At 46.4% G+C, this 12,275-nt stretch overlaps 1 long non-coding RNA gene across 1 annotated transcript in view; it reads right to left on the bottom strand.

Moving 5' to 3' along the window:
• Nucleotides 1–12,275, bottom strand: part of LOC118625766 — a 40,038-nt gene extending 27,763 nt beyond the window's left edge. The window contains exon 1 of the long non-coding RNA XR_004958721.1: nucleotides 11,269–12,275. This is a non-coding gene — a long non-coding RNA (uncharacterized LOC118625766). The remainder of the gene's footprint in view (nucleotides 1–11,268) is intronic.

Here is a 12,275-nt window from a genome sequence, read left to right as displayed (position 1 = left end):
CTGAATCCTTTAACATCTCAAGGAGGGAAGATTCTGGGAAGTATTTTTTATGCTAGATACTTTGATTGGGTGTTCTCCACTTTCTTCCCAACAGAACTCTGATGTTCTGTGGGTGGCTATACCCCTCAGTGGGGTCTTATGCCCCCAGGAAGTCTAATCCCAGAGAATTAGATCTGATTTATTTAAAGCTATCATGGTGGTTTATGACCCATGTCAGGGATGAATTTAGATGTAGGAATAGGACATGGTTATGGCTAAAAAAATAAGAGAGAAAGTCAGTAAGAAGCTTCTCAAAAAATTTTTTCTTGTAAATACAAGGGGATGTATGCATCTCTTTGCTCCTCTTGGGTACTGTAATGATGATGTAACACCTGGAACAATGGCAGCCATCTTGCATTCATGAGGAAAGCTCATGCAAAGACGAAGCCAAAACACAGCATATGGCCCTTAATCAGAAGCTAGAGCTACTGAATTAACTAACTCCACAGCACCACACCTAAGGACTTCTTGTTATGTAAGAAAATGACATTTCTTACTATTCAAGCCAGTTGAGTCAGTGATTTCTATTGCTAGCACCCAAGAGTAGTCTGACAAACTTGCCATCTTAAAAAGATAATCTCTGAGAGGAAGTAATCCTTAAATTACCTTGGGAGGGAACCAAATATTCTGAATTCCATGAGAACCTCTAGGCTAAGGGTCTGACACAGACATGTCTACAAGCACAGGGTGAAGCCAATCACATTGCACTTGAGTCCAAAAGGTACTCTTGGGGGGGGAGGGCAGTCAGGGCTTCTGATTCTCTATAATCCTGGCTTCTTGCAGGGAAGCGAGGACAGCAGGTTTGCAGTCTGTCCAGGCCAGAGCGACAGCCTGGCTCAGGAGGGCTCCTGGTTTTCTCCCAACCAGAGAGCAGCCACATTCCAGACCGTGTGAGCAGATCACAGAGGCTGCCGCAGTGCTCAGACACAGTAACACTCAGAACCAAGACAGGAGCTATAGGAAACACTCAAATGGTCCCACGTTGCCAAGAACTCCACAAGGCACAAAATAGCTTCAATTTCTCTACCTCCCAGGATTCACCAGTGGAGAAGGAAAAAGAGATGGGCACCCAGAGGGGCACATGAGGTATCCGCTCAGTCACCACAATATTCAGTGCTGAGCAGCAGACACTGCTGTGGGGGCTGGCAGGAAGCAAAGTGCTTGAAAGCCTGCTTCTCCTGCCCTCAAGGGGCTCTGAGGGAGGGTGCCAGTGTGTGGGAAGGACGTGAGCGAGAACAGTCTGGGCTCACAGGGGCACATAAAATGATCCTTACAAATGCCAGACAGTACATGCTAATTGCAGGAGCTGTAGGCATTGCCAAGAGGACCTACCATGGGCTGGAGGATGCATCAAAGTGTCCGAGGAGATCATGTGACTCTTCAGAGCTTATCCATTTTTTCCAAAATGGCTACCCAGCCCTGGGACGCATCGGTGGGTGCCCCTCACCAGACCTTAGGGGCTTCAGTGTGGAGAGCAAAACATCCAGGGAGTTGTCGCCAAATACATTAGAAGAGGCAGGGATGGCAACTAGGACCCTGGGGTCAAATCCAGCCTGAAATCTTTTTTTTTTCCAATGTCCATGCTCAGAATGATTTTGACATTTTTTGTTCAAACCATGAAGAAGGAGGAGGAGGAAGAAGAGGAAGAGTAGTAGTAGTAGTAATAGTAGTAGTAGTAGTAGTTGTTGTTGTTGTTGTAGTAGTTGTAGTAGTAAAAGAGAAATCTGTGGCCTGCAAAGCCTAAAATATTTACCATCTGGTCATTTACAGAAAATGTTTGCACTAGACCACAGGGGCCAAAAGTGACCGTTGTTTGGCAAGGTCTCCTTGAGGCCCTCTTGGGACAATCGAATGCCCTTGGCTCCCAAGGCCCTCTCCTGTTCCATGCAGGTGCTCTGGTGTGAGAGTGGTCAGTTCAAGGGATGAGGGGTCTGAGTTCCTCCTAATTCTCCGACTTAAACCGAGCAGTCTGTCCCAGCCTGCCACGACTCCCCATGGTCACGATTCACACAGGACCAACAGACATCCCACCACACCCCTGGCACCCCCTCTCCAGTGTCAGCCTCGAACAGCATGGAGATTGCAGGACCGCACATGCCCACCAAACAGACACAGGCTTCCTTCCCCAAGTGGGCCGAACAGAGGAGGAGAGGACTGGAGGTCTAGGGCACCTTCCAGCTGCCCAAGCCAAGCAGACCTTCTGCCTTGCAGACTGCAGGCCTCCCAGCCCTGCACTGTCCTGGTTCCCGGGAACCAGCCCATCTGCCCTGCCAGAGTGACTGCCCCATGTTGGGGCCAAAGGATCTACGCTAGGTCCCCTTATCACCCAGGAACAGAAGCTTTAGATGGAACCAATCCCCTTACATATTCTGAACGCAATTCAAACCATCTAAGTTTTTGAAATCTTCCAGCTGGCTGGTATTTTGAGCAGCAACCAACAGAGGCAGTTATTATACCAGCTCAGAGAAGACAATTTTATAATCAATGAAACTCATTATATTCACATATCTAATTCCTGCCAATACACAATTTAAATAATCACTTCAAAGCAATTTGTTATATAATTAAGGCTTTTATGTATATTGTAGATCTAATTTATATAATCTGCTCTATAATTTGGTCTCTTATAATTACAATCCCTCGAAGAAGCAGCAACTATTTTCATTTGGGGAGGTGGGGTGGAATCAAACTTGGCTGGCAAAGGGACTTTCAGTGTTCCCTGGACACCTGGTCACAGGCAATATTGGCAACAAGAGGGAGGTGGGTGGCACTGTTTGAGGAGTTTCTGGTTATTCTGCTCCTTTGGTGTGAGGGGTCCATTATTAACCTAAGGGCACATTGAGAGAGGTGTTTATTTTTGATAAAATAATAAGGGCATCTTTCTCAAATATTCAATAATGAACATGTCTTTACTAGTGGGAAAAAGTATAATTAGACTTTTTAAAGAAAAGTAAATGCGCTTTCCTGGTGTGGGAGGTATCTGATGTGAACCTTGTGATGAGACTCTTCTGCCCAGGGTGGCGAGTGGCACGGACGTGGCAAGGCTGGGCCAGCAGTGGTGACCCTGATTGCTTAGCTAAATCCCAGGGCCCATGAAGGCTCTCCAGCCTTGAGCCAAGAGGAATCCAATTCTTAAAGGCTCGTGTAGGATCAGCAAGAAATGGTGGGATGGAGGAGATTCCCCCTGTTAGCCATTTATTTCTGTCAAGGGCAAAACGCAGATGCCCATAGGTGTTGGGCGGGTAACGTCAATGAGGAAAGTGGACAGGTCCAAGTCATAGGCACTGTGACAAGCTGGAGAACTCTGCTCTCTGCAGCGAGATATCACTGTCCAGCCCTAAACCAGTATTGGCAAGAATAGAATAGAGGGCCAATGTTGCCAGCTTGTCTACTTCGTAAAGTTAGCAATTCAGATTTTATGTGTGATATTCCAATCTTTTTTATGTTGATTCATTTTTGTGAACATTGCAGAGCTGATCAAAATATGTCAGTGGGCTGTCTATCTACGGTTTCCCATCTCTACAAACCCTGACGGTGACCTCTGTCAGGCGGGAGCGAAGAGAGAAGGGACTGTCACAGGCAGGGCCTCTGACAGCTGACGCCGAGACAGCAGGATGTTTACCAGGAACCCACACCTGTGGGAGGGAGGGGGCAGAAGCAGTATTGGGCCGAGGGTAAACAGTGACACAGACCCAACCAAGTCTCTGCCAACCTGGTAGAAAGTTCTAGATCAAATATTGCCCACCAGAGTTGCCCAGCGTCCGTCCAAGATGGCTGCTGGATTTTTATAACCTGCCTTGCTCAGTCATCAGATACCGATCGTCCTAGGAAGGATCTGACCTTGGGCGAGGTAGCTCTCAGCAGCTGAGGCCGACCCTGAAGGAGCTGAGTGCTGGGGATGTTTGCTCACCGCATACCCGCAGCTGGTGAAAGTGCCCCTCACCCCGAAGAAAGGTCTGCACATCAGGACAGTGCCTCTCGTGTCTCCCACAAGTACAGAATCAGAACCTCAAACTCAGCATAACATGACTGGCCAGGCCTGTAACAGAACCGCAGGGCCCAAGACTACCTGTCAGCAGTCATTGAGGTGATCTTGTCTGTAGGAGCAAAACTTGACCTGGTGGCTAGAAGGCCTGGGGATTCATCCCAGACTGACCCTTGCTTCCCTGTTTTCTTGTCTGGAAATATAGACAGTAACCCTCTCTTTCCCCAGCTTAGCAGTGAACATCGAATGCTGTGAACGTTCTTAAAAAAGTTAAAAGCTCTTTGCAAGAGTCTTTGAAGGACATTTACTCTTAACCCACCCACAGACCGATGACTGTCGCACTTTCCTTAACTGTGTATGGTAACCCGGAGTTTGGGTCTGTCTAGTAGAAAGTTTCCAAAGCCTAGGATTCCAGGTTCTGAACTGACCAGACTTCCATGTCCTTTACGGATACAGATGGCAAGAACATCTTGGTCCATTTGTCGTTAACTCGGGCATCTGTAAGACTGCCATTATCAAAAATAAATGGTACATAAAATGTGGTTCTAAAGATTGCCTCCATGCCCTCCTGGTACCAACCTACAAATGTGCACAGGCATGCCATCCTTGGCAACAAAAACCCGGCATCTCCAAAACACAGCACAGCAAGAGAAGGTAACGCCTTGCAAACCTGAACTACAAAGGAAACCAAGCAGCTGACAGGCCCTGGGTCACATCCCCTTGGGAACTCATGGCCCCGGGACCTTCTGGCCACTTCCCATATGACCAGCAAGCAGCAAAGATGTCCTGAGAACCTGCGTAAGGCCCCAAACGCTCTGTGGGGACACTAAGAAGCATGAACCTGGCCCGGCTGTCAAAGAGCAGCTTCTCTCGTGGGAATGGCAAAACATGAATCCATGAAAACGGTGTCAGGGACTAACAGAATCAGAGCAATCCCCTCTGAAGTCACCTTCCTGCTCCAAATTTCTGAGCTCTAACACGTCACTGTCCAATATATTTAAGTATTATTTCTCAATTAACATTTAATGATAATAGTTCTTGCCGGTTTCCTCCTCCATATCAGCTATCTATTGCTACATAGCACACAATCTCAAAACTTCTGTGGCTTAAAACAACGTTGAAATTTTTCTTATTTGCTCATGATTCTTTGGGATTTAGCTAGGTGATTCTTCCTCTGACCTCACCTATGGTCACTCATGAGACCACAGTTGTCGGGAGCTTGAAAGGGCCTGGACACCCAACGTCTACAGGTCGATGCTGGCTCTCCACTGCTGGGTCCAGGAGGCCTCAGCTGGGAAGGCTTAAGAAGCTCCACGTGGCTTCTCCACGTGGCTTCTTCACGTGGCTTCTTCACGTGGCCAACTCAGGGCAGCATTCTGACAGAGCAGAGGCTCTAAGGCCTCTCAGGAATTAGGCTCCAAAGTGCACAACGTCCATTGCTTTCTAAGGATTAAAAAAGTAAGTCACAGGACCACACAGATTCAAGGGATGAGATAATGCATTTCACCTCTGATACAAGGAGTAACAAAGATCACAGAAACTGGGCTTAAGTTGTTTTCAGCTCATCCTGACATTATTTGCTCACTTATCTCCATAGCACATTGGTCATCACTACTGAGTATTCACATTTAGTTATTGGAAGTCCATCCACATAGTGAAAATAAGATGTGTTAACTAAAATCATGGAATGTGATTAAGCTTAGTGAAGACATTTTTGGAAAACTGCCTTTTGCTTTCCCACACACAAAGCAAAAATTATATATAGTCCACTTCCTCACTTTATAGCACATTGATCTAATACCTTCACAATGTCTACCAAAGCATTTCACACAAAACAATCAGGCATTTTCTTTGCAAGTCTGGAACCAAGTCCAAAAACCTTTGCCTACAACGTTCCAAATCACTGTTGGCAGTTGAAATAGGTAAATTAAGAGTGTTGCATTAAGGCCTTACTTGATACATTACTATAGGCTTCAGTATAAAGATATTTTGCATTAACTTTCTATGTGTAGGATATTATTTGAAATTAAATGCTGAGGTGAAACGGGGTTCTACCATTTCAGAAGCATGGACCTGAAGGAAAGCTCTCCGTACCTTTAAAAGCATGGTGTGTTTTGTGTTTGTTTTGTTTTATTGGGTTTTTGTTGTTGTTGTTGTTGTTGATGATCCTTACCTGAGGATATTTTTCCACTGATTTTTAGACAGAGTGGGAAGGAGGGAGGAAGGGAGGGAGGGAGGGAGGGAGAAAGAGAGACACATTAATTGGTTGCCTCCCGCACGACCCTGACTGGAACCCAGGTATGTCCCTTGACCAGGAATTGAACCCAAGACCCTTCAGTCCGCAGGCCAACGCTCTAACCACTGAGCCAAACCGACCAAGGCTATTTGTTTGTTTTGAAACTATTTATACAATATATTTATTATTTTTTGTGTTTTGGTTTTTTTTTTAATTTATTGGGGTGACATTGCTTAATAAAACTATATAGGTTTCAGCCCTGGCTGGTTTGGCTCAGCAGTTGGAGAGTTGGCCTGTGGACCAGAGAGTCCCGGGTTCGGTTCCCACTAGGGGCACATACAAAAAAAAACAAAAAAAATTATATAGGTTTCAGGTGTATACTTGTATAATATATCATCTGCATATTATATTTTAACTCAGTAGTACACTGAATTAATATTAACATTATTGACTAAATTAGAAGGGAATATCTCTCTCCATATACTTATGTTAAAAGTAAATATATTTAAATAAATAATATATATCCTTTAAAAAAAAATTTGTTGCATTAAAGAGAGGCTACCTGGTGTTCATAGTTCCTGAATAATTCTAGATGCATTAGTTCTCAAGGCCAAGTAATTTTGCACAGTTAGGCTAGAACATCAAATTACAAGTAAGTCGCCAGCAGCCCTGTCATGGGGACTCCCTGATTATTGACCATATGCCTTAGGACCTTATCACTTTACAGCCACCCACCCCCAAATATTTTAAGGCAGTAATCCAAGTAGCAAGTCATGGATTTGGTTGCTCAGCAGTTCAAAGATCTAAAACAACTCATAAATCAAAATTGACAAAAAAATATTTAGACTAGCTTAGACAGTAAAAATCTTGCCATCACATCATCCAACTCAGAGGCTGCCAAGCACTCGATACCCTTGATAAGACCTCACCTTGACACGCAAGGCTGCGAATAGCAAAGACGCTCATATTGTTGTCTTTGTACATCGCACTAGCCAACCTTATCAACAATTAGACCCTTCCAAAAATTAGACACCTCACTCAAAACACCTGTAACTTATATTTCTTTTTTATTTTTATTTTTTGGTACGTGCCCCTAGCAGGAACCGAACCCGGGACTCTCTGGTCCGCAGGCCGATGCTCCAACCGCTGAGCCAGACTGTCCAGGGCTTACCTCATATTCTTGAGAAGGTATTCAGAAGGAAAAAGAAGCTCAGACCCAGTCCAGTTGAAATTTGCCAGGTCCTCAAAATTGACTCAAATCATCACTTCGGCAACTTCTCTTTCTAGTGTTTGGAAGTGTCCATTGCATCCTTTCGGGCGTATTTCCTCTGGGGTTAGTGAGGAAAACCAACCCAAACCAAACCTAGACTCTGCCTTCAAGGAAGAAGTGGGGCTGCCACAGTGAACTCGGCCTTCTTATGTCCATTTTCTTGTTTAATGCTCACAACACCCCTATGATACAGGTATTACTATCCTCATTTTAAAGATTAAGAAATCGAGGCTTCAGTTAGCAAGTGCCAAAGCCAAGTTTCCAATTCCGGGAAGAGCAGCAGGAAAGATGCAGGGCTGGGAGGGCAACGGGGCTCCGGTGAAACTCTGTAGGAAAAGCCCTTTCTGGGCGATCAGGGACTTTGCAAATACTGTCGTAATGGCGGTGAGTACTGGGCATAGATGGGACAGCTGGTGGACAACATCCCCCGACAGTCGGAAATGAGAGGTGCCGAGAGAGCGACAACGGGGCATCTGACGCAGGCAGAAGGGAAAGTCAAGTGAGAGAAAGGCACCTGAGTGGTGGGAAGAGGACCAGGAGCACCCAGTAGCCCAGAAGCCAGGAGGGTCAAGCTTTAAGAAAGAGTTAATGCCGCCCATGGGCTTAATAGAAAAAGTCTGTGTGTTCTGTTTTTTGAAGTCACTGAATTTCTGAAAGTGGGAGACCACTGGAGGCCATCAAGAGAGATTGAGGGTAGATGACCGGCTGTAGGAGGTCAGAGTGTGGGTGATAAGGAAGTGAGGACAGCAGTGTGGATTCCCCTTTCAGAAAGTTTCTCAAGAAAGGGAAGAGGGAAATAGAAAGTAATGATAGTTTAGCAGATGTTCAGATCAAAAGCGGGAAAGGCTCCTAATATCCAGGAACTATGGGGGGAGAAAGGAGTGTGGATATAGGGCTTGAATACCATTCCCAGCTTCCTCTTCTACAGCCTGGGGGACTGTTTGCGTACAGAGAGATTTCTGTCATTGCTGCCACCCCTAACCAGAACACACATTCTCTTTTCCATTTCACCACGTTCCATGAGTTCTCCTGTCCAATGCCTCTCAGATTCATCTTCTGTCTTCTGCTCCTCCACCTGGAGCAGACCTCTCGCCTAGACCTTTGTATAATCCTGCTGTCCAGTTTTCCAAGCCTCCCACTGTCCTCAACGTGAATCTGAACCAGATTAACCTGTCATAAAAACACGTTGGCAAAATATGAAAAGCACCCTAAAATGCATTGGCTAAAGTCCAAAATTCCTGGCCAAAAATGGAAGAGATTACATCTGGAGTCTCCATGCTTCAAACCCAGCCTCTCTTTACACCCCTTCTATCGGACATGACAGTCCCGGGACTGTCCTAAGGCCTGTTGCACATTAGACTAATAAAAGAAGCTTTAAGTCCTGAGGCCCAAGCCCATTCCAGAGACTCTGATTCATTTGGTCTGCAGTGGGGTCCAACATGGGTGTATTTTAAATGCTCCCTCATCGATTTTTTTCTGCAACTCTTTATTGCTCTATGGAGCACTCATAAACCCAACTTTGAGCCTTTGCTCATGATGCTACTCATGCCTAAAGTGCCCTCCTTCTTTCTTTCCATGAATCTAAATATACCACATTTTCCAATAGCCTAATATAAGCCTGAGGGTTTCATTTAGGAAGTCTCCCCAGCCTACCCCAGCCAGTAATGACCTTACGCATCTCCAGGTCTGACAAAGCTTACAGACAGGAAAGCGCAATCCAGTCATAACTCAAAAAACAAACGCCAGGCCCTCACTTAGTTATTGGAGTTCCATACAAATGAGACACGGTCCCTGCCTTCGCTGAGTCTACCATCGAGGTCAGCTGTAGTTTGGGCGAGTGATTCACGCAAAGCAGAAAGAGCTGCACGAGGAAGGGGAGGGTGGCACAGGGGCCCAACAGCCGGAAACCCCTGGAGGGTCAGCAGGACACGGGATCTGGGTCTGTGTCCATGGGAAGATCATGAAGGGCCTTGTACACCTGCAGCCCTCAAACCTTTGTCTGAAGAAATGTCCTCTGAGGGTGTCCCTCCGCCTTTGACTTGACCCCATGGCTCACCTAGCCACCTGTCCAGTTCCAATCCACCTTCCCTAGGCTGTGACAGAGAGTTCTTCCCCAATGACAGAGGCAAATGTTTTTCCGAAGGAAGAAGGATCCCTCACTGCCAGATAGCAAGATTGTCACTTATAGTTATGTTTATCTTAAGGCAGATAACTCTGTTCCGGTGATATCTGCAGAACAGCAGGTGGCCCCTTGTCACCACCCACCCCCCAGGTAGCCCCGGGGGGCATCACACAACAACTAGGGCTTTAGAAAACCAATCTGAAAATCATTGCCACTGGCCATTGGGGGGTATTGAAGGTGTATGTTGCTCTATAATTATTTCATGTCTACAATAGGTTTATAAACCCTGCAGACAAGAAACCAACCTCTTGTTTCTTTGCATCTCTAGCTTGTCATTCAGGGCACAGAGTATAATACAGAAATAACACATGAGCTGGGGCAGAGGAAGCTATCCTCAGTCAGGAAGCATGGAAAACAGAATTTTCAAAGAGCTATTAATCATTTGGAGACGAACTTAAACATTTAGATGTTACACAAAGAACAGTGTGAAGTGACTTACAAGAACCTGCAAACGCAGTTGCCCTTGGAAAGTTAGGTTGGTGAAATTCATGCACAATGGATGAGGCTAGCTAATACACTAAAAGAAAGAGGGAAGCCCGGCCAGCGTGGCTCGGTGGTTGAGTGTCAACCTATGAACCAAGAGGTTGCTGGTTCAATTTCTGGTCGGAACACATGCCCAGGTTGTGGGCCAAATCCCCAGTGGGGGGCACGCAGGAGGCGGTCAATCGATGTTCTCTCTCATCAATGTTTTTATCTCTCTCTCCCTCTCTCTTCCTCTCTCTCTAGAAGCATAAAGAAAAAAAATTTTTTAAGAAAGAGGGAAGATGTCCTGCAGGTGTGTGCCCAAAGAGTGGGGAACACCGAAGCTACCTCTCAAGGTGAGAGGAAAGAAATACAACTGGATCCAGCAAGTGGACCACGAATCAGCTATTTTGTGCACTGCTTGGAGAGGGAGAAACAGAAAGAGGGTGAGTTCACGGAGAAAGGAAAAGCTCAGGGTTCACCCACCCCTTCCAGGAGAGAGACAATGAGATGGACAGAGCCTCGTCATGAAATGGGTGGAACCTCATGCGGCAAGGAGGCCTCCACATGTCTCACCAGGACCTGTGCCTGCAAACGCAACTGACACTGGGCTCTTTCAGCAAAAGGGGGTGGGATGAAGTTTGGTAGAAGGAGAATAGAAAAGCACGGAGGCCCAACCCAGGCGCTGGCAGACCAGGCTTGGACCAGATGAGACCCGGCCATTCCTGAAGGTCTTAGTCACAGAAGCTACTGCACAGCCTCACCCGGGTGCTGTCCCCAGTATAAACTTTAACCATTAGTCACACTCAAGGACGCAGTCCTGGGAGAGAGCCTACCATGGATCACGCTGAGGTCACATGCCTGCTTCCCAGCAGAGGGCTCCATGAGGAACCTTTCACCTTTAACAGGAGAATTTGTATTGGACCAACAAGTCCCAACGCCTAAACCTGATGGAGGAGAGAAAAATCCTAAGGCGGGAACTGGGATGCTGTTGGGAAGTGAAAATGGTCAGTGAGCAGTCAATATCTACAACATGGTCTGAGAAAATGTCCTCTGCGGCTGTCCCTCTGCCTTTGGCCGGACCCCATGCTCACCTGTCCAGTTCCAATCCACCTCCTCTGGGCTGGGGCTGAGGATTCTTCCCCAATGGCAGAGGCACGCTTCTCTCCAAAGGAAGAAAGATTCCTCACTGCAAGTTAGCAAGGCTACCAGTCACTGCTGATTATTTCAAGGCAGATGTCCTGAGTTGGGTGTTGTGATACGCATGGCCGAGTGCCCGCTGAGCTGGCTCCACCCAGCCACACACCCTTCCACGCTGCAGTGAAGTCCAGTCCCATGGTGCCCACGTGGGATCCAGAAATCTGACATGAGGTGGACTTTCTTTGCATATATTCTTTTTATTTCAACTTTTATCCACATGCAGTTAAAATCTATATACAAAATCTTCATAACACAATAAAGTGTGTCTTTTCCAATTATTCTTGGACCATCTGTTGCTACTTGAGTGACTTGTCCAGTGTCTGAAGGCGATTGCTCCCTATTACATCATTGACCATATTTGGACGGAATCGGTCCTGCAAATATGATGCTGTCAGAACTAAATGGACCCACGACAACAGGCCAGCCTGCTGCAGCCTCGGAACCGGCAGGCTGCTGTGATGCCATCTACCTTTTGGATCCTGGCTAGAGATGGAAGGCCTTTCAACAAGCACTTGTTTCAGTTTCCTTCTTTCTCACAGGAGGAAGCCCAGAGAGAGGAAGTGACTTGCTCAACATTACACAGCTTGGGGGTGGAAAAAAGAAAACAAACCTTGATCTCATTTGTCCTTTCCATTACATCATCACCCCATCTTGAACAATAAGAAATTGTATCAACTTTCCAGGTCTCCTAAAGTAACACGGGTGTTCTCGCTGTCTTCTCTGCCTTTCAGTTGAGGGCGAGAATGAAAGAACTCTGACTCTGTGGATTCGAATACCAGATGGGAGGCCTCACTCGGTGAAGTGAACTCTGAACTCCGAACTCAAGAAGCTCAAGGACTCTAGTGCCTAGAGAATTCAGATTTCTGGATATCAACTAAAAAGGAATGGATTGACAGGACTG

Source organism: Molossus molossus, unplaced genomic scaffold (assembly GCF_014108415.1).
Source record: "Molossus molossus isolate mMolMol1 unplaced genomic scaffold, mMolMol1.p scaffold_m16_p_11, whole genome shotgun sequence".
NCBI classification, from domain to species: domain Eukaryota; kingdom Metazoa; phylum Chordata; class Mammalia; order Chiroptera; family Molossidae; genus Molossus; species Molossus molossus.
The sequence above is the reverse complement of the archived record's forward strand: the minus strand, read 5'-3'. Positions and strand labels throughout refer to the sequence as shown.